General features: G+C 40.8%; 1 protein-coding gene across 16 annotated transcripts in view; it reads right to left on the reverse strand.

Moving 5' to 3' along the window:
• sulf1 (sulfatase 1) overlaps positions 1–23,854 on the reverse strand; it is a 334,301-nt gene that overhangs the window by 242,583 nt on the left and 67,864 nt on the right. Inside the window, exon 1 of one of the 16 annotated variants that reach the window (XM_072254060.1) lies at positions 15,720–15,738. The exons of 13 other annotated variants lie outside the window; for them this stretch is intronic. The gene's annotated coding sequence lies outside the window, so the exon portion shown is untranslated. Of the gene's footprint in view, positions 1–6,864; positions 6,885–15,017; positions 15,150–15,719; positions 15,739–23,854 lie in introns of those variants that run through there. 2 more of the 16 variants (XM_072254003.1, XM_072254051.1) reach the window with 2 other exon arrangements.

Here is a 23,854-nt window from a genome sequence, read left to right on the forward strand (position 1 = left end):
CAGCCCTGTGACTCAGTAAAGGTTTTGTACCTTAAAATCCTATTAGTAAGTGAAGATTTGTGAAGATATAATCAAATCTTTTCCCATGAATATAGCCTACCGCAAGTGCTTAACAGAACCATAGGATTTGTACATAGCAACAAAAAGATTTGAGTGAAATATCTACAGTTTCCTGCCATACAGAATGAGACTGCTTTTATATTGATGCTGCTTTAAAGCATTTTTATATATTTTTCTAAATCTGGCTTATAACATAGAAAAGTACCGCACAGGAAGAGCTCTGTTCATGTGTCCATCTAAATGCCTCTTAAAATTTGCTATTGAATCTGCTTCCAGCATCTCTCCTGGCAGAATGTTACAGGCACCTACCACTCTCTGTGTAAGAATCTTGCCTCATAAATTTCTTTCAAATTTTCCCCCTCTCACCCTAAAATTATGCACTCTGATACTTGACATTCCCACTCTGGAAAAAAAAAGACTAATATTAATGATTTCAGCATGGCTTTTGTCAAGGTCCCCATTGGGAAGTTGGTCAAGTAGGTTCAGTCACTTGGCATTCAGGATGAGGTAGCAAGTTGGATTAGACATTGGCTTCAGTGGAGAAGCTAGAGAGAGGTAGTAGATGGTTGCCTTTCTGACTGGAGGCCTGCTGCAGTGATCGGTGCTGTGTCTGTTGTTGTTTGTAGATAGATTGATAGATACTTTATTGAATCCAAAGGAAATTAGTGTCACAGTAGCATTACAAATGCATCAATATAAATATTAGTAGACAAGTAGAAACAGTAAAACATAAGTTACCTCAAATAGTCTAACAGGAGGGATCATCACTTCCCCGGGTATAGGTTGACTGATTACAGAGCCAAACGGCTGAGAGTTCCCCCTCTGCTCCTTTGCATGCTCTTCTGTTCAGCCAAGGTGGCATGCAGAGGATGAGAAATATTTTCCAGAATTGCCAGGATTTTCCGTAGGGTCCTATGTTCTACCACAGCCTCCAGTGTGTCCAGTTTGACTCCCATAACAGAGCCAGCCTTTCTAATTAGTTTATTGAGCCTGTTAGCATCACCCACGTTAATGCCATTGACCCAGCACACGATTGTACAGAAGATTGTACTGGCAACAGACTGACAGAACATGTGAAGGAGAGGCCTGCATACTCTAATGGGTCCCAGTCTCCTCAGGAGGTAGAGGTGACTCTGGCCCTTCTTGTTTGCATCACTGTGTCGGTGCTCCACTCAAGTCTGTCATCCAGGTGCACCCCCTGGGGTACACCAAAAACAGTAACAGGGAGCAGTGCACACTTCCTAAAGTCCATCACCATCACCTTTGTCTTACTAATGTTGAGCTGCAGATGATTCAGCTTACACCATTTGACAAAATCCTCCACCAAGACCCTGTATTCATCCCCCTATCCTCCTTTTATACAACCAACTACTGCTGAGTCATCAGAGAATTTTTGCAGATGGCATGACTCAGTGCTGTATCTAAAATCCGAGGTACTATATACAGGGTGAACAGGAAGGGAGCCACTATAGTCCCATATGGGACCCAAGTACTGCTTATAGCCAAGTCTGACACACAGCTCTGAAGCCACACAAACTGTAGTCTGCCAGTCAGTTAGTCCATTATCCAGGATACAATGGAAGTGCCAACCTGCATTGAGCAGAGCTTTTTCCCCAGTAGTGAAGGCTGTATGGTATTGAAGGCACTTAAGAAACCAAAAATAAAACATGATCCTCACAATACTGTCCTGCTTATCCAAATGAGATTAGGCTCTGTTCAGCAGGTAGATGACAGCATCATCATGTGCTCCTAGTAGGCAAACTGCAGGGGATCAAGGGCTGATCTGACCAGGGGTCCGAGGTGAGCCAGGATGAGCCTCTCTAGGGGCTTCATGATGTGGGAGGTCAGAGCCACTGGATGGTAGTACTCAAGACTTTTGGTTGGCCCTTCTTGACCACACATGATGTTTTCGTCACAGTCTCACAGGCTGAGACTCAGTGAAAATGTGCTGGAGAACTCCGCACAGTATACGTCTTTTGCATTGTTATCAATGATCTAATTGACAATGTAGTAAATTAGATCAGTAAATTTGTGGGTGGCACCAAGATTGGGGGTGTAGTGGACAGAGAGGAAGACTATCAAAGCTTGCATCAGGATCCGGACCAGCTGGAAAAATGGGCTGAAAACTGGCAGATGGAACTAATGCAAATAAGTGTGAGGTGGTGCAGTTTAGGAGGACAAACCAGAGTACGTCTTACACAGTGAGCGGTAGAGCACTGAGGAATGTGGTAGAAAAGAGATATCTGTGAATGCAGAACTACAATTCTTTGAAAGTGGTGTCACAAGTAGATAGGGTCCTAAAGAAAGCTTTTGGCACATTAGCTTTCATAAATCAATGTATTGAGTGTATGAGTGGGTTGTTATGTTGAAATTGTTGGTGAGGCCTAATTTGGAGTATTATGTGCAGTTCTGGTTACCTATGGTAGCTACAGGAAAGTTATCAATAACGTTGAAAGAGTGCAGAGAAAATTTACAAGGATGTTGCCAAGTCTCGAGTACCTGAGTTGTAGGGAAAGGTTGAATGGGTTCGGACTTTATTCCCTAGAGTGTAGGAGATTGAGAGGAGATTTGATAGAGGTATACAAAATCATGAAGGGTTTAGATAGGGTAAATGCAAGCAGGCTTTTTCCGCTGAGGTTGAGTGAGACTACAACTAGAGGTCATACGTTAAGGGTGAAAGGTGTAATGTTTAAGGGGAACATGAAGAGGAATCTCTTCACTTAGAAGGTGATGAGAGTGTGGAACCAGTTTCCAGTGGAAGTAGTGGATGCGTTTTCAATTTTAACATTTAAAAAAAGTTTGGATAAGTACACGGACAGGAGGAATATGGAGGGCTGTGGTCTGCTGCAGGTCAACAGGTCTAGGCAGATTAATAGTCCACTAAGAACTAGCAGGCCAGTGGACTTGTTTCTATGCTGTAGTGTTCTATGACTCTATGAAGGAGTTGATACAGGTATATTTGCATATGATGTGGTAGAAATATGTAAGGAAGACACTAAGCCTACAAAGGTACATAAATACACATCATGGACTAGTACAGCAATTTAACTGTGCAGGGATACAAGTAGTTGCACAGTAGTGCACAACCTTAATCACCATGGGCATATCCCTTCCCACTATTTGTAGTATCTACATGAGGCACTGACTCAAGAACGTAACAATTGTCAAAGCTCCTTGTCATCCAGACCATGCCATCTTCTCACAGCTACCGTCAGATAAAAGGTATAGAAACTTGAAGTCCTACACCATCAGGTTTAACAAAAGCTGTTTCCCAGTGACCAAAGCGATACGCACAAATTGCTAGAGGAACTTATCAGGTCAGGCAGCACCTATGGAAATTAATAAACAATCGGCATTTCAGGCCGAGACCCTTCTTCAGGACTGAGAAGGAAGGGGGAAGATGCCAGAAAAAAACATTTTGTTATTGAACCAACCTGAACAACGATAATCACTACCTTAGTACAGCAAAACTGTAACCGCTTTGCACTACAATAGACCTTTGTTTTTGTTGAAAATGCATTTCTTCTCACGTTTTTGTATGATTTCTGTTTGTTTTATTTGTGAACATTATGTATCTAATACTGTGTGCCTGTGATGCTGCTGAAAGCTTTCATTGCACCTGTGCAGACGTATAGTACTTGTGTGTGTGACAATAAACTTCACTATCTCTTCAACATTATGTGAAATGGGCATGAGGTTGGCAGTTGGAATATAACATGAGGAAATCTGATTGGAAAGAAGAAAAAGGAAGCAAATTATTATTTACATGGCGTGCAATAGCATTCCAAGTACAGGAAGTAATTAGGATCATTAATGGTACGTTAGCCTTTATTGCAAAATACATGGAGTACAAAAATGGGAAGGTTGATGGAAATTTACTGGGCATTAATTCGATTGCATGTGGAAAACTGCATGCAATTTTGATCTCTATATTTAATGAAGGAAGATAGTTGCTGACCTTGGAATGTTCATTAAGTTGATGGAGACACAATACTCTGCAGATGCTGAAATATGGAGCAACAAATAATCTGTTAGAAGAACTCAGCAGTTGAGTACTTCCACCAGATTGGGTTTTGCTCCAGATTGACTTTGTAAGCATAAGGACTTGTCAATATCTCAAGTCAAGATCTGCAGCAGGGCTGAGAATAGAGAGAAGATGGCCATCGTAACAGGGGAGGGGGGAGGGTCAGATAAGATAGGGACCAGTGATTGGTGGACTAAGGGGGAAAGGGAGTATTGAATGATGATGGGGGTGATCCAACCAGGTAGGGGAAGGGGAAGGGTAGAGTTAGGAGACTTGGTGGATGGAGCAGAGAGGGGAAAAAAAAACTAACAAGGAAGATGGAACCAGAAGAGAGGTGGTGAGGGTGAAGGCGGAGGCAGCTGCTAGAGAGCGATGAGCACAAAGACACCCAGTGATGGAATTTGATGTAAAGAAGGTGATGATAAGAACCATTAGGGGCGAAGGCAGAGGAAATTGGGTGATGGTTGACAGAACAAGTGGGTGAAATGTGTGGGTAGTGGGTGAATGGAACTAGGAAGGGGCGGGGTGAGGGGGACAGAAATCGTTGGGGATAGAGGAGGGTGGATTTTAGGACATGGGACAAAGAGAGGACAATAAGAGGAGGTCTGGGATGAGAAAGAGAGAGAAGGGGATTCTGAGAAGAGGTTTACATGAGATTGGAAAATTCAATGCTCATTATCATCAATGGGCTATGGAGTACCCAGGCAGAATGAGATGCTGATCCACCACTTTGCATTGGATCTCATCCTGACAGTGGAAAAGCCCAAAGACAGCCAAAGGTGGCCAGTTTGGTGTGGGAATGGGAATGGCAAGTTTAAAGAAGGCACAGATGAATCATTTTCCTAAAGTGCTGTTTAGGACCCAGGACTCATCCATCTGCGGAGACCAAGTCATTGGGTATATTTGAACCAGAGGTAGGTATCTTCTTGATTAGTAAGGGTGTCAAAGAATATGGGGAGAAGGCAGGAGAGTGGTTGAGAGAGATAATATATCAGCTATAATGAAATGGCAGAACAGACTTGATGGGCTGACTGGCCTAATTCTGCTCCGATGCCTTATGGTCTGCATGGGGTTGATCTGCAAATGAAAGTTGAGAAGCTTGAGCCTATATTTATTGGATTGTGGAATATGGAAGAATAAGATGTGATATATTTAAATAAGAGAATTCTGAGGAAGACAGCAAGGATGGATGTTGAGAGAAACCTTTTCTTTGCAAGATAGGTGAGAAATGTCAGAAAAACAGGTCTTTTCATGTGGCTTTTTAGTTGTCCTCTGTTGGTTTTAAAAGCTTCCCAACTTTTGCTATCTTATATGCCTTCTCCTTTGCTTTTATGCTGTCATTGACTTTCCTTGTCAGTCATGGTTGCCTCATCCTCCCTTTAGAATACTTCATGTCAGGGATGTATCTATCTTGTGCCTTCCAATTTGCCCCCAGAAACTCCAGCCATTGCTGTTCTGCCATCATACTTGCTAGTGTCCCCTTCCAATCAACTTTGGCCAGCTCCTCTCTCATGCCTCTGTAATTCCCTTTATTTCACTGTAATACTGATACATCTGATTTTAGCTATGATCATTGCCTCCTAAAGGTTCCTTTACCTTAAGATCCTTCATCAAATCTGATTCATTACACAAATGTCAATCCAGAGTTGCCTTTCCGCTAGTGGGCTCAACCACAAACTTCCCTAAGAAACCATCTCATAGGCATTCTACAAATTCCCTCTCTTGGGATCCAGTACTAACCTGATTTTCGCAATCCACCTACATATTGAATTCCCCCATAACTGTCGTAACTTGCCCTTATTACATACCTTTTCTATCTCCTGATCTAATTTATATCCTACATCCTGGCTACTGTTCAGGTGCCTGTATATAATGCCTATCAGGGTCTTTTCACCCTTGCAGTTTGTTAACTCTACCCACAAGGATTCTACATCTTCCAATCCTATGTCACTTCTTTCCAAGGATTGGATTTATTTTTTTTACTAACAGAGCCACCCCACCCTCTCTGCCTACCTACCAGTCCTCTCGATACAATGTGTATCCTTGGATGTTAAGCTCCCAACTATGATGGGCCAAAGGGCCTGTTCTCAGCTATGGTGTTCTACAACATTTACAACTATGGGGCATTATTTCAGAATCACACATTGCTTATTTAGGAGGAGAATTAGAAGAAATTTCTTCTCTCAGGGGGTCATAAATGTCTGGAATTTTCCACACCAGAGAACTGTGGAGATGTAGTGATTGGAAATATTCAAAACAGATGGACAGAGACTTGAATTATGAGAGAATCAGTGGGAATAAGGGAAAGCCCAGAAAGGTAGTGGTGAGACCAAGATCACATTAACCATAATTTTAATGAATAGCACAGCAGGATAGAAGGGCTGATTGGCCTACTCCTACTTTTGTTTCTTATGTTCTTAAGTAAATGGGCCCTGGGCCTCTACCATTAGATTGTGATATTGTATGTAACATGTGTACCCCAAACGGCTGACATTTTCAAACTGATTTACTGGATCTTAAATGGTTTTGGAGGTACTGACAATTTGTTAAGTTTGCTTTTTAAAATATAACATATTATTCCAGATTCTGAGAAAACAATACTCACACCAGTGAATGTGCCTTTTAAAATCTTCGCAACAAATTTCTAGGTCAACAAAATAGCCAGGATTGGATCATCAATGGTTAAGATTAAGTTCTCAATTTAACAGAATAATAAGTAAAAACTAGTCTCCAGGAATTTGAAATTAAAGAAAGAAGGTCAAAATAACAGGTTTACTTACTTCACAGGGAGAGTGCTAAATAGCCCAAGTTTTGTCGTTAACAAGGCGATCACTCGATCAGAAAGGGGAGGGGTAGAGGAAACTAGCAGAACCTGCTTTGTCCAGATCATACCAGATATGGCCTCTGTTGGAACATTGCTAACCATATTCTTGCTCCAGAGCCAGTTGCCAGCTTTTGAATAAACTTCAGCCAGAATTTTGCAGGAGACCCCTTTGTGGTTTTGTGTACTCAGTATTCTGGCTTACTGATTTAACATATATAGCTGAGAAAGTATTGATAAGTCTCAAAAACGCTGCTTTACAAAGAAGTGTCATTTTAAAAAATGAAACTTTTAATGATTTTTCAGTTAACTTCAATAAATCTGAAATGGATTCTCCTGTGTGCCAGAATTTAGATCCCAGCTTCTTCCCTAGAAAATGCAATTTTTAGATTAGACTACCCCAGAATATCGAGCTGCTAATTTGGATACTTCAATATAAATAACTATGGCTCAAGAGTTCCACTGCCATCAATTACTCAAATAAATGTTCCAACAGTTAAGTCTTCAATTAAAACAAAAAAAAAATATGGAACTGGATTTTCTTGTGCCGAATGCCTGACACCCCAACCATGCCTCACCTTCACATCACGCACGATTCCATGCCCTGTAACCCCCAAAGCCACACTGGCTTTTGTACCCTTCAGGTCAAATCAGATTTGAGGCACCACTGCCCCATTTGTACCATGAAGCAAAGCAACTGGCAATGAGGGCTCTTGTGATGGTAGCTGGGAATCTGCTCATGGACAGCTTTTGACACTGGATGCAGTGGATTAGTCCGTAACAAACTTACTTGTTTCTTCCTCCAGAGTTAAATGTTATAAAGGAATTTTTGCGGTTTTGCACATAGTAGTCAGAAATGCTTCTCTGTGGACTTGCTTCCTGGCGGAGCCGAAACAGATATATTTTCAGAGTTCCAGGTTTAGTCTTTCCTGGATTTTGGCAATGTGTAAAGATAGCAACGGCATGTTATTTTGCATCATGTACATGCAAATTTGTGGTACTATATTTAAAATCATAGTTATATGCTACTGAACATAATTACCTGCACTACCAAAATAAAAAAACTACAAAATATTTTACTACACATGAAATGCTTTGGGATGTTCTGGTGACCATGCTATATAAATGCAAATCTTTCTTTTTATTTGATCTGATATTGTGGAATGTGGATGTGAATATTTATTTGTATTATGTTAATGGATGCCAGCATCTTTTTGAATTATTTCTATCTTTTGACCTTGTTCCCACTGCATTTGGATAAGTTGCTGCATGTATTATGGTGTAGCCGATAGCTGTCCGTGTACCATGAATGTCCACAGCCTTTATCACAAGCTCAATGTAAGCTCTTACAATATCTCACCAATGAAAGATAAGATTATTTTCATATTGATATTTCAATTTGGATTTTATAAGGCTCAGACCCTTACCTTAGTGGCAAAATCTTTAGGCAAACATTCAATTGCAAATTCAGCAAAAAGAAAGTTGGGAAGAATACATAAAAAATCTATCAATTGGAACCCACAGGACTGAAAGGTCCACAAAGAACTGGGTCCATGAGCCCGTTGCCTGGACAACAGAGCTAGACTGAGCAGTATGATTCATGGATGTAAGGCTCTCAGTCTCAGGCTAAAAGCAGCCGTACAAAAAGTCAGTTTGATTCGAAGTTGAAACCCTTCCTAAACTAAAGATAATATATTTCTTCTCGCGTTCTCTTCCCAGTTATCTTAAATTTTTACCTTCTGGTTAGCGGTCTTTCTGCCAGAAGAAAAGGTTTGTCAGAAAGTGTCAATCCTCCAAACTCGTTACTTATGCAGAGCCCAGCAAAAAAAAACATGCAAACAATTGAAAGGTAAAACATCAGAAAATGTCTGAGTCCTCAAACATCAACATACTTTAAAAACAGGGGTCCCCAACCTTGAGTCAATGGACCCCTCAGTTAATGGTAAGGCTTTTTGGCATGAAAAAGGTTGGGAACTTCTGTCCTAACACGATCCACAATAGTATTTGATCTATTTCATAATGCCATCACAAACACGAGAAAGTGTGCAGATGGTGGAAATCCAAAGCAACACACACAAAATGCTGGAGGAACTCAGCAGGTCAGGCATCATCTATGGAAAAGAGTATAGTCAACATTTTGGGCCGAGACCCTTCTTTGGGACTGAGAAGGAAGGGGGAAGATGCCTGAATAAAATGGTAGAGGAAAGGGGAAAGAGACTAGCTGGAAGGTGACAGGTGCAGCCAGGTGGAAGGGAAGAGGTCAAGGGCTGGAGAAGAAAGAATCTGACAGGAGAGGAGTGTGGCTAATAGAAGAAAGGGAAGGAGGAAGGGACCCAGGGGGAAGTACGGCTAGGTGAGAAGAAGTGAAATATCAGAGTGGGTTATTGGGGGGTGGGGAGAGGAGAAATTTGTTCACCAGAAGGAGAAATCAATATTCATGCCATCATATTGGAGGATACCCAGATGGAATACAAGGTGTTTCATCCTCCAACCTGAGGGTGGCCTCATCTTGACACAATGCATCAGTTCCATCACTATTAATGGCATTTGCTTAAATGGTTCCCTTAACTGTAAGACAACAACAGGTTTATTGTTCAGTTACAGTTACAATCCTCCAATTCACTGCCTCTGCTACTTCTCTTTCCTTCTGTCCCAATACATCTTTTGCCCAGGTCCCTTGTACTCCAGGCTCTCCTCTCTTCTCAAGGCCTCTCTGAGCTGAGCCATATCACGCTACCTTGTCCCATTGCTGATGAAGTACTCTTCACTCAACGTCCTCTCTAGTCACACGTTCTCTGTCTGAAATATTGCCCTTTCCTTTCAGGAACTGCCGTTAAATCTCACCCCTCTTCATAATGTCCCACCCATGAGCAGCTGGCACTTGAAATATCACCTTCTCTAAGTTCTTTGAACATTGGCCACCTGACACTTATGTGAATATTGTTCCCACAACAAGTCTCTGAGTGTCTTGAAGTACCAAAGGATTTCAAATCAAAGTCAAAATAGCATCTTCTGTCAATATGACCCTAGTGAAGACCCCTCTTCTTCATTGACCTGCTTGCAGCCCTCACCATGGATGATTAAACTATATTCACCCAAAGGTTTGTTTCTATTGTCCTACTTACTGAGATTTCTGCTGCTTCTTTCTACAGCGACCCAAATGGTGGTAGACTCAGTATTGATGCAAGGTGTTGCCCCAATACATCAACAATTTCTTTCCTCCCACCAATGCTGCTTGACCTGCTGAATTCTCCCAGCAGATCGTTTGTTGCTTGAGGAAGTTTCTTGTATCTCTGTAGCTAGACGCTTTCCTGCGGTGGCTTCTCTTCCTGTCTGTAAAGTGTTACTTCGAGTTCCTCAGTAATCTGTCTTTGACCTCCTTCACCTACCTGAGTCATTCAGAGTTTTCTCATAGGCCAGCTTTCAAACAGCTGACAGATTAGTCCTATCTCTGCACTACATGCCTCAAAAGTTCCTCTTCTCCTATCATGTCAGATTATTTGTTCATAAGGAGTATCAGAGGAGGCGAAATCTCCTCCTGTAAACATTAGTTTAATCAGTTTAGAGCTATGGGTCGTACATCCATGGAAACAGGTATTTCAGCCAACCAGGTCCATGCTGAATATCAAGCACTCATTCGCACTAATGCTCCGTTAATATTCTTTAATTTTCTCCACTTTCCAGTAAATTGCTCATCATGTTCTACCGCTAAGGGGCAACTTACGGGAGCCATTTGACCTGCCGACCTGCATATTTTCAGGATGTGGGAGGAAGCTGGAGCATCCGGAAATAAAAAAACATACATTGACAAGGTAAATGTGCCAACATCATACAGAAAGTACCGGCAGTCAGGATTGAACCTAGGTCACTGGAGTTCTGTGGCGGCAGCATTGCTAAGCTGTGATACAGTGCCGTCCCAAATAACTTAAGGTTGCTGCCACTATAATCTTCTCAGGGTTTCCAATCCATACCCTGCCACACTTTCACCCACCCTCTAGTAGCTGTCTCCAACTTCCCTTCCCCTCCCTGCATCTGGCTCCATTTGCCTTTGCTTTCTTTGTCTGCTTCAACATACAACACACCAGCCTCCATCTAACAACTCTACCCTTGCCCTTTCTCCACTCGCCTCCATGTGCCCACCATCCTTCACCCCTCCTTCATCCACCTACCAACTCCTGCACCCTATCTCACCCTCCCTCCCTTCTTTATACCAGTGATCTTCCTTCTCTGCTCTCAGTTGCAAGGCCTTCACTTAAAATATTGACAATTTCTTCCCCCTGCAGAGCTCCTTCTGCAACTTTTTTTTTACTGCCTCTTACTGAATCTTGCCTTCTGGCTCTCTAGCTGAGGGTTTGACTCACTTGTCCTGCTTAGAACCCCAAATTACCCAATGCATTCAACCTTTGCTCATTTCTATCAGTTTGTGTTCATTCCATGCCGCAAACTTACGATGTTTATTTTGTAGTCTACATATAGTCTTGATTCTACATCTGTGACATCAGCTTACCCCCACTCCCCAAATCCCTACTCCATCCCTCACCATCTTTCTCCTGGCCTTTGTTCTCCACATTTAAGGCCATGCTGTCAACCATCCCACACCACTCTATTTTAGCACCCACAAGCTGTTGTGAAATACTTTGAGACATTCTTTTTGCATTAAAGATAACATTCAACTGCATGTTGTTGTCACTGTCTTTGTACTCATAACATTATAAATTTCCAGGAATGTTATTATCAGTTGTCATCACTTCCTGTGGAAAGTCACTTGCCTTCCTTTTGTGGATATGTGCACTACTATTTCAAAGATTGAAACGGATCATCAAAATATCTGGTATGGGTTTGGTTCCATGTTCTGCAACTAGCCCTTGTTCCCTTTTCAGAAAAAAGGAGGTTGAATTAATCTGTTTGCCTAGCTGAATAGGGCAGAATTTTAGCAGCACTTCCAAAACCTGTGAGTTCCCCCATGGCAACAGGCACACAGAAAACACTCCCAGATTACACATCCTACTGACTTGCATACTTTTTAACCCTACTATCAAAATCAAAATTCAGACCAAATATATCGAACTTCACTACCTGCAATTATTTGAAGCAAACTTCCCCACACTAACTGCAATGGTTCAATAGCCGTACCACTATCACTCTACCAGGTCAGTTGAAGAAAGACAAAAAAAACATTTCCAGTAATCTCAGGGTTTAATTCAACTTCAGTTACAATACATTGGACCAGTGGAAATCTAAATTAGTTTTAATGAATTAAGTTTGAATAAAACAGCAAATTTCATAGCACAAGCTTTGAATTCAAATTAATCGAACTGAATATTTTGATTAAATTGAACTGCACATATGGCTCACGGCATATATTGTAACAAAGTACTGTAGATGCAACTGGATCAAGTGAAAATGGAATTACACATATTGTCACCCCAATGTTTACAGAATATACCATCATTTTAGATTTGATGCATCAACTGCCACCAACAGGTCTAATCTTCTGATTTTCTCTTAGCTACGGTTATCAACACATGAACAGTTTCATTTATTATTGGTCAGACATGGTAAGATACAATATTAAACTGCTGTATGTTTCAAATCATGTTACTCATGAATGTCTCTTAAATTCCACACTTAGCACACTTTTAGAAACTTATAAGACAAGATCAAATTCCTGGACAGTTTAGTTCATCTGAATCACAATAGCCAAATCTACTGAATATGTTTAGCAACTGCTTTTAATGCAGCACATGTGAGGTAGATGCGAGAAAAGAAAAAAAGTACAGGTCACTATTGAGTGAGACATTGGGGCTTAACATTTTCAAGATGTAGGGCCCATTTAAAAAAATTGAATCAACATTTAGCACCCAACTTCGTAAATGGAAAGTGTGCACCCACAACATTTTGGAAAATCAGGCTTTTGAGCCAAACATGGTCCTTAAGGGGGTTACTACGGGCTGCCAGATGGTCAGATTAATGACCAAACCTGCTGCATCCTGATACTGGACTGGAAAACTGACTCAGGCTTGGGTTTAGATTTGAAAATAAGAAGTCAGTGTTACATTCAAGTCAAGAGACTGGGAAAACTTAAAGAACCTTGCTTTGCTGACCTTTAGCAACAGGATCAATGGAACGGCAGAGCAAAAGAATAAGTACAATAATTTCCCTGCCATCCTGTCCACTAGTATTGTCAGTCAGCAGGCAACCAACACATAAGTATTGGCAGTAACTTATCAATAAAACATAATGATGGGTATTTTAAGTTTCTATACTAGTCCATTAAACTATGAGGCATTTGAGGTTCTTCCAAATCTGCTTTATATCTGGGGAGAGCTATTTGAGCTCCATGCAGCAGGATGCCAAACTGATGTCCACAGATCTGACATGGGCAGAACTGCTGGATGATAAATAAGCCAATATAAATCTTATTGCATAGTTTTAAAACATGTTGGCATGAGTAATTTTTTTCTTTAGTATATAGATACATTCAATTTCTCTTATAACATCAGTGCTTCTCTTTCAAGGACATTGGTGCAGCTGTACGGAATTCATGGTGCGTGGATGTGAAGGCTCAACAAATTTAAAGGAGCTTTTTTATGACGTGGAACCCGCATGAGTACCATGCTTGGCTCCTGAAATGTGGATCTTGTGCAACCAAATGGAACTCGAGTGTAAAACCGTTGGCACACGCTAAACCTGGCTGTCAGCAAAACGAGTTTTTTTTCACAGATCTTTCATACTACTGGCAAGTCCTAGCAATTTACATTTTACTTGTTGGTTGAGAGCAACCTGTGCTTGAAAACCCAAATGCTGAACAAAAGAACCTTTAACACAACGCATGGGGATTAACAATTTTTTTTTCATTTTCTCCATATAATGTTATTATTAGTTTTCACATTGTCTATTCATGTAAATGATTTGCTATTTTTTCCCCCTCATTCTGTACTCTTATTTTCTGAGGGATTGTTGTACAGGGTTCAGTCATTGGGTGCTGCTCTTACAACACGGCACTGTAAATCTACAGGTGCATACACCTAATATTTCATCAATCAGCTTCCAGAGATTTGCTGTTAGGCACTGCACATAGGGAGATGCTTAACTTCCCACAAAAACACTCATACACTTGTTGCTCCAGAAGACACATGCAAATATCATTCACATTACAAAGGGATGCACTTAAACCCATGTTTCTGAGGTGAAAGAAATAGATATAAACAAATAAATTATACATATAAACTATTTTTTGCGCAACTCCTATACTTCTGTCCTGAAAAACTGGTCAATGCAGAAAACGCAAGTACTGTAATACAGAGAACCAATGATATTCACAGCAGTCTCAAACCCTTGGTGAGAAAATGTTTGTTATTGTTGGAATTTGTCCAAAATGACATCTTTCATACTCTAAGCATTAGAAAGTAAAAGAAAATGTGCTCAAACTATTTTCTGTATTTGGTGCAATTGTAATTGGAAACTTGTTGTACGTTACTTTCTTACAGCTAGAAAAATCACGTCAAAATTTTGTGCTTAGATATGCTTTAATATTCTTGATATTTAGTAAGAAAATCTTTAAAATATTAATATATCAAAGTAGTATGGTTATAAGTTGATTTTGCTTCATTGCTGATAATTCAATCTATTACAAATAATGTGTCAAATGAGCATTTAAAACATGTCTGTTAGTTTCCCATTGACAGTGTGTAAATGGATAGAAAACAGTAAGTGTCAAAGACTGAAGCAGGCTGTGCTTGCTGCACTTCCATCACAGTGCATATTACTGCCTTTGTGATTTCCATTAGTGGTATCACTGCAAACAAGTAAAGGCTGATTGAAGACTGAGGCTCCTAACCTCCTGAGCTCTTGCTTCCCACCGCAGCTTAACTAAGTCTGCCCTCACTGAGACTGAGGCGATTTGGTAGAAACACCTTTTGTCCTTTTAAGTTCATTATAAAACTTAAAAGGACAAAGAAACTTAATTACCTTTGATGCCCAAACATATAGAAAAAACTTGGTTATATTAGTCAAACAGTAGTAATTGACAGAAAAGACAAGTTTTATACTAGTTACATTCCAAGCACTTAAAAAAATCTCCCTGAAAAAATAAAATGCCTTTTCCTGTACCTGAGAGATTGTATTCCTTTATGCCTTGCTGAAGTGATCTTCTTGAAGGGATCTGCTTTCTACACGCAGTGCACTCTCACGGGGACCACACAGTTCCTACTGTACAGCCTTCCTTCTCTAACCCCCACTCACATGTGATGACACAAACTAACCCCAACCATCTGTTGAAACACGTCCTCAAACACTCAGCACAAGACAGCTTATCCAATCCAATCACTGGAGCTGGGTGGCTCTTAAAACCAGGAGGCTGGGACAAGGACATAAAAACTTTAGTTTTTTAAGACTTTAAGCACCAGTAACCTGAGAGCGTGTGAAAGAAAAGACTGCTATAAATGAGGGAAGGGGAGGTGCTGGACAAGAGGAGAGTGAACGTTTTTTTTGCCGACAGTTAGCTGTTAGTTATTTAACACAGCCCCCTGGAATCCCAAGGGACACCCTTCCCCCCACCTCCAAGAAAACTTCACAATAAGGTAAATAGGGGCACATTACTCCCACTTTAACATTCACGGTGCTTGAACTTTAAGTTTTTATGTTTGGTTCCCTTCAGGTGTATTTTTTTTCAATTTCATTACTTTTAAGTAAAATCATGCGTTTTTGGCTGTTAAGACAAAAAACATGAGAATAATCAATTTTTTGTTCCTATAAAGTTAAATTAAATCAAATGCGGTGATAATAATGGTTATAAATTAGTTGATGTTTTACCTTAGTTATTTATTTGATAAGTTATAGTCATGAAAACTTTTGTTCGTCACCCTAGTTCCAGCTGTGCTTTTAATCTTCTGCCTTTTTTTCACCACAGTCACACTATAAACAAATGGATTGGTCAGTAAGTTTATAGAAGCGCTTTGAAAGCCATGTCTGGCATTCTGAAAGTGAAATGAAATACAATGTAAATTCTGAGTGTTTGATTTGGTTGACATTTATTGCCTCCACAGAGTTTTATCAGTGAAAATAAAACTGATTTTCAAAATAGCACTTGGTCTTATCTTTTATCAGTTAAGGCTGAAACATTCATCATTCCTTAAACATTTGCAGCGCATTCAATGAGAGTACTTTCCCCTAACGGCTCCAGTCCTTTCGAGGTGGAGGTACATTCTGTCTGATCTGCTGATAAAATTGTTAACACAGCAGTGGCTGGGCAGAACTGCTTCACCGGCAACTCAGCACACTCTCTGAGAAGTCTGGAACCCATTCCTGCCTTTTGCTTTCCAAAACTCTAGAAAATAAACTTGAGCAGCTCCATTTATTGTTTTAGGAGTAAGCATTAAAGGTATTTAATCAAATGAGCTTGTATTTAATCAATAAGAAATAATCACTGTCCAACTCTAAATTTTATTTTTATTTGAAATACAACACAGATACTGACCCTTCCAGCCCGACAAATCCATGCTGCCGTATACAGTACACCCAATTGATCAATTAACATACTAACACATCTTTGGAATATGGGAGGAAACTGGATCACCCACAGGAAATGCACACAGTCATGGAGTGAATGTATGAACTCCTTACAGACAACAGGAGGAAATGAACCTGAGTCCCTGTCACGTAAATCACTAACTGCTACACTACTGTGCTGCCATATTAAATATATGAATTCTCCACAGGAAATATTGCATTGCTTTGTTCTGGTGGTATGCAAGCACATCTAGCATGTGGGTGAGGGAGGAAAAGGTGAATAAACTGGGTAATATCAATTGCTTTGAATGCAGAGCAGGAGTGTGCTCCACTCCATATTCAATAATCTTGCATTGCCATCATGCTCTGATCCAAAAGTTAAGACAAGGTAACCTTCCTCTGTTTAATCTCCCATGCTGTGCTCATAAAACAGGACAATATTGCTAACAGCCCACTTTGTGCTTCAGATTTGATATTTCATGGCTCAACTTTCATTGGAAGTTATCTTTAAGTATATTTTGTTAGATCATTTTGCACCTAATATTGCCATCTTACATGGGTTTTTAAATCATTTTTACATCATTGACCACCAAAGAGAGTTCCCTATACATTTCACAATCTCCTATCCAGATAAAAGATCTGCTGTACCCGAATCCTGGTGGATGACAAGCCATTAACCTTCTGACCAGAAGGTGAGAAAACTGCTACTGAGCCAAGGTAAGCATCTATGAAGTATTTATTCTTTTTTGTTTGAAATACACTACATTCATCCTTCACCTCAGACTTTGGGTTCTGTGGCTGGGATGAACCAAAAGTTTGCCAAGCAAAGGTGTGAATGTGTACAGCACACATTACTGCAGTCAAACCTTACATAAGAGCTAACTATTTTCAAATGTTCAATGAAAAATACACTTTTACAGAAGTACCTTTCAGTTCTTCATATAAATAAGAAAATTCAGCTGTAAACTGAAAGGAAATTATTGTGGTTTTGAGATAGCCTTGATTCTTTAAAAAAAAACTCAGCAAAACCTGGCCCTAAAAACTCTTAGGATGCCCCTGATAGCCACTTGGAAAGATTGTGCTGAGATACACATCTATTTCAGGAGCTATTAAAAAGGTAGTTTTCATCCAGTGGTAAATTCAAAATGATAATTCAGATTAATCCGTAACAGTCCAAGAAGATACAGGTCAAATTGATTTTAAAAAAAGATCCAACTATTTACTGATATTTCTCTACATAAACAATGATTCAAAATCTGTAGCAATATTCTCTAATTGAGTGCAGGATGGCCTTATGAATAATCAGAACGATATTAGCTAACAAATCAAGGACTGCATTGGCCTGGACTCCTTTAACTGCCGTAAGTAGGAAAAGGGGGGCAGTCTTGAAGAGAGAACATAGGAAGTTCAGTAGAAAGTTGAAAAACAGGACCTCCGGGGAAATTATCTCTGCGCCACAAGCCAGTGAGGGTAAGAAGATGATTTGGCAGATGAAAGTTTGGCTGAGGAATTGGCAGGGAAGGCAGGGTTTCGGATTTACTGGATCATTGGGATCTCTTGTGATGTATACAGAGAAGAGGGGTTACACTTGAACCCGAGGGGGGCCAATATCTGTGCAGGCAGGTTTGATGGAGCTGTTGTGGAGGGTTTAAACTAATTTTGCAGGGCGATGGAAAACTGAGTGATAGGGCTGAGGATAGGGATGTTGGTTTACAAGCAGAGGCAGTGTGTAGTGAGGCTGTCAGGAAGGACAGGGCATTGCAATCAGTGGGATGAGTTAAAGTGTAACATGGGAACAAAATCGAAAGGGTGATGGATACAGCACTAAGGAGCTGGTGGTAGACCTGAGGAGAGCTAAGGTACCGGTGACCCCTGTTTCCATCCAGGGGGTCAGTGTGGACATGGTGGAGGATTACAAATACCTGGGGATATGAATTGACAATAAACTGGACTGGTCAAAGAACACTGAGGCTGTCTACAAGAAAGGTCAGAGCCGTCTCTATTTCCTGAGGACACTGAGGTCCTTTAACATCTGCTGGACGATGCTGAGGATGTTCTACGAGTCTGTGGTGGCCAGTGCAATCATGTTTGCTGTTGTGTGCTGGGGCAGCAGGCTGAGGGTGGCAGACACCAACAGAATCAACAAGCTCATTCGTAAGGCCAGTGATGTTGTGGGGTTGGAACTGGACTCTCTCACGGTGGTGTCTGAAAAGAGGATGCTGTCCAAGTTGCATGCCGTCTTGGTCAATGTCTCCCATCCACTACATAATGTACTGGGTGGGCACAGGAGTACATTCAGCCAGAGACTCACTCCACCGAGATGCAGCACTGAGCGTCATAGGAAGTCATTCCTGCCTGTGGCCATCAAAGTTTACAACTCCTCCCTTGGAGCGTCAGACATCCTGAGCCAATAGGCTGGTCCTGGACTTATTTCATAATTTACTGGCATAATTTAGATATTACTATTTAACTATTTATGGTTCTATTACTATTTATTATTTATGGAGCAACTGTAACGAAAACCAATTTCCCCTGGGATTAATAAAGTATGACTATGATACTATGACTATGACAGGACTGTAAGTGTTATATTTGAATGCTGACAGTATACAGAGTAAGGTAGATGATCTTGTTGCCCAGTTAGAGATTGGCAGGTATAATGTAGTGGGCATTCCCGAGTTGTGGCTGAAAAAGGTCACAGCTGGGAGGTTAACATCCAAGGATACACCTTGTGTCAAAAGGACAAGCAGGTAGGCAGAGGGGGTGGGGTGGCTCTGGTAGTTAAAAAAAAAGAAATCAAACCCTTAGAGAAGGGTGACATAGGATCGGTGGATATAAAATCCTTGTGGGTAGAGCTAAGAAACTGCAAGGGTAACAAGATCCTGATGGGAGTTACATACAAGCCCCTGAACAGTAGTCAGGATGTGGCAATAAATTACAAGGGTAGATAGAAAGGGCAATGTTACTATACTGATGGGGGATTTCAATATACAGGTATATTGGGAAAATCAGAATCCCAAGAAAGGTCATTTGTAGAATGCAAAGAAGATGGCTTTTTAGAGTAGCCTGTTGTTGAGCCCACTAGGGGAATGTCAATTTTGGATTGGGTGTTATGTAATGATCTAGATTTGTTTAGAGAGTGTAAGGTAAATATGACTGAATTCACCTTGCAGTTTGAAAAGGAGAAGCTAAAAGTTCATATGTGACAGTACTACAGGAACGTAAAGGGAATTACACAGGCACGAGAGGGGAGCTGGCCCAAACTGTTAGGAAGAGGACACTAGCAGGGGTGATGGCAGAACAGCAATGTCTGGAATCTCTAGAGGAAATTCAGAAGGTGCAGGAAGATACATCCCAAAGAGGAAGAAGTATTGTAAAAAGAGGATGAGGCAAAAGTGGCTGACAAGGGAAGTCAAAGACAGCATAAGAACAAAAGAGTGGGCATATAATATAGCAAAGATTTGTGGGAAGGTGGAGGATTGGGATATTTTTTAAAAGAGAAGGCAACTAAAATGCCATAAAGAGAGAAGCTATGAAATATGAATGTAAGCTAGCCAATAATATAAAAGAGTATACAGAAGGTTTTCTCAGATATCTAAAGAGTAAAAGAGCAATGATAGTGGAAATCGGACCATCGGAAAATGATGCTGGAGAGGTAGTAATGGGGGACAACAAAATGGTGGATGAAATTTAGAAGTATTTTGTCTCAGTCTTCACTGTAGAAGACACTAACAGAATGCCAGAAATGTGAGAGAGTCAGAGGACAGAATTGAGGAGAAGATGCTTGGGAAGTTGAAAAGTCTGAAGTTAGATAAGTCACCTGGACCAAATGGATTACGCTCTAGGAGGTTCTGGAGGACTGGAAAATTGCAAATGTCACTCCACTCTTTAAGAAGCGAGGGAGGCAGAAGGAAGGATATTATATGCCAGTTAGTTTGACTTCAGTAGTTGGAAAGCATTGGAGTCTATCATTAAGGATCAAGTTTTGGAGTACTTGGAAGCACATGGCAAAATAGGCCAAAGTCAGCATGGTTTCCTTAAGAGGAAATCTTACCTGACAAATCTATTGGAATTCTTTCAGGAAATAACAGGCAGGATAGACAGAGTCAGTGGATGTTGTTTATTCGGATTTTCAGAAGGCCTTTGACAAGTTGCCACAGCTGAGGCTGCTTAACAAGCTAAGACCCCATGGTATTACAGGAAAGGTGCATGTAAAGAGCATTGGCTGATTGGCAGGAGGCAAATAGTGAGAATAAAGGGAGCCTTTTCTGATTGGCTGCCAGTGGCTAGTGGTGTTGCGCAGGGATCATGTTGGGACTCCTTCACATTATATATCAACGATTTGGATGAAGGAATTTGTGGCTTTATGGCCAAGTTTGCAAATGATATGAAGATATATGGACGGGCAGGTTGTGTTGTGGAAGCAGGGTGTCTGCAGAAGGACTTAGATTGGGAGAATGGGCAAATAAGTGGCAGATGGAATATAGTGTATGGTCATGCACTTTGGTAGAAGAAATAAAGGCATGAACTATTTTCTAAGTGGGGAAACAATTCAAAAATCAGAGGTGCATGGGGACTTGGGTGTCCTCATGCAGGGTTTCCTAAAGGTTAACTTGCAGGTTGAGTTGGTGGTAAGCAAGGCAAATGCAAAGTTAGCATTAATTTTGAGAGGACTAGAATACAAAAGCAAAGATGTAACGCTGTGGTTTTATAAGGCCGCAGACTGCACATGGAATATCGTGAGCAGTTCTGGGCCCTTATCTATCAAAGGATGTGCTGGTATTGGAAAAGATCCAGAGGAATTCCATGAAAATGAAAAGGTTAACATATGAGGAGTGTTTGATGGCTGTGGGCCTGTACTCTCTGGACTTTAGGAAAATGAGTGGGGATCTCATTGAAACCTATCGAATATTGTAAGGCCTAGAAAGAGTGGATGTTAAAAGGATGTTTCATATAGTGGTTGAGTCTATAGCCTCAGACTAGAAGAATGTCAATTTAGAACAGAGATAAGGAAAACATTCATTAGCCAGAGCGTGGTAACTCTGTGGAATTCATTGTCATAGATGGCTGTGCAAGCCAAGTCATTTGGGTATATTTAAGGATGATGATAGGCTCTTGATTAATCAGAGTGACAATGGTTACAGGGAGAAGGCAGGAGAATAGTGTTTAGATGGATAAGGAATCAGCCATGATGTAATGGTGGAGCAGACACAATCAGCTGAATGGCCTATTACTGCTCCAGCGTCTAATGGTCTAACTTCAGGCTGCAGAAACACACTTGCTTGTTCTGTTCAAATCGCACATCATGGTGTGACAATCTCCCAAGCACTCTCCCCACCCCATGCCCATTTTCTGTGGTACTGACAATGTCATATCCATTGCTGAGCCAACTTAGTGTCACCGGCAGTTTTTACTCTAATAGAACATGAAGAAATTTTGGGGCTGACTTGCCCCTGTAACCAATTTGAAATTAATATACAACGGTCAGATTGTCTGATTCTTGAAATCCACGATTAGCAGCACACAAACATGAAATGGGCCCAGATGGCGATAAAATCAAAAACCCGCCAAATGCACAATGCTAGGTGGGCAGTGTATATTACTAATCATTACCAGTGTTTCTTTTTCAAAGTAAATCTGTAATCTCCACATTATCTCAGTCTTTCTGTGTTATCCCTCTGCCTATCTTATCTGCTTAGGTACCATCACCAAAGGATCTGCTTTGGACCTTTTTCGGCATCTGATTCTAACCCATGCTGCACACCTATTCCTTAACTGGGGTTTAAGGACATGTGTTAACATAACTATCCAGCAGACAGACTATACAAAAAGAGAGAGAAAAAAATAAAATCTGAACCCAAATAAAGGCAGGGAGAAATGGCCAGTACTGGTATAAACACAACAGATGAGCATGTTATCTCAATTTGGCGAGCAATCCTCAGCTAACAAAAACAGCTGAATTAATAAACCAGAAATAATACCATGTGGCCCACATAAGATTTAAAGATACACACACACAGGTCAAACAGAAGTGGAAAAAATTAAGGGAGCTGCCCAATATAGTTCCTTAAATGAAATGGAGAAATTGAGAAGAGGGAAAGGAGTCAAAAATGGACCAGGTGAAGGTGAGAGCAGAGAAGGAACTGCCAGCAAAGTTGACAAACTGCTGAGCTTTGTATGAAAACAAATTCACTGATGTACACATAAAGGTGAACAAGGAAACCTGATAGAACTAAAATGCAGGCAACTGAAAATAGTTTGGATAGACATCTTGGCCTGGATGAGTTAGACTGAAAGAGCCTGCTTCTGTGACATTTGGCTCTATGACTCTAAAAGAAATGCTACTCTTGTGCAATCTGCCAAGAGAAAGCCATAGCTTGAACCCAACTGGGTTTCTATTGCTGCCCCTTTCATTTGGGGGAAATGAATGCAGTTGAACAAGAGATTGTTGAATATAGGAGCAAGCAAAAGAGAGTAGTGGTGCAAAGGATAGGCGTCTTTGTTCAGATAGTCATGAGGTTATTTTGGTGTGGGTTGGTGAAACAGATTGGATATCCAGGAGTGAAAACAGACCAAGGAGACTAGAAACTTCAAGTGATGGACTGTGTCTGAGGTGTCACAGATGTAAACCGGATTGCATGCACGAAGAAAGAATATAGTCAGGGAGGAAAGAAATTAGATCTTTGGGACAAGAAGAGGCTGAATCTTGGGTCCACTGAAACAGTCCTGCCTGTGGACTTCAGGAAGGACAGTAATGCAGGCACATATTTGGGAGACTATTAAGATGGAGGCGCTTAACAACTCCTTCTATTCGGGGCCATTATCCACAAACCAATAAATACTGGCAATGCCACTAGCTAACCACATTTCAGGAAGATCTGCAGAGGAAGTAAGGTCAACAGTGTCAACAGTTGCTCGGAAACCTGATGTTTTGTGGTGGGATTGTGGTCCAGAGAGAAGTTTATGGGGGTACCGGAGAACTGGCAGCTAGCCTCTGCACACGAGAGATCAGTTTGTTGTACCACAAGAGCTCCGCCCCTGTGAGCAGGTTTGTTAGCAATGTTGGAGTTGATCCTTCATGGGAGGAATGCAAAAAATTCAAAATGTGTGTGTTTTTAGAATGAATAAGTAAAGCAGAAATATTGCCCAAAGTACTCTATTTGTTTTAGACAGGAAAGGCTATCGTTATTCACTGGCTCACCCAAACTGCCACTAATCAGATTTCTGGAAAGGCACCAGTTTTTGTTCCCACATTAGATCCTGTTATTATTACATTCTGAAACCAATTCCTCATCAATTCCCTGAATATGGTGACTCAGAGCCTAACAATTTCGGTAATGGTTAGGAGTACCCTGCAATTCATCTAACTGGTGGTAATTTATAAATATTTCCATTTAAGATCATCCATGCCATTTTCCCAAACTGTAATTCATCTTGGA

Source organism: Mobula birostris, chromosome 1, assembly GCF_030028105.1.
Source record: "Mobula birostris isolate sMobBir1 chromosome 1, sMobBir1.hap1, whole genome shotgun sequence".
In the NCBI taxonomy this organism is placed as follows: domain Eukaryota; kingdom Metazoa; phylum Chordata; class Chondrichthyes; order Myliobatiformes; family Myliobatidae; genus Mobula; species Mobula birostris.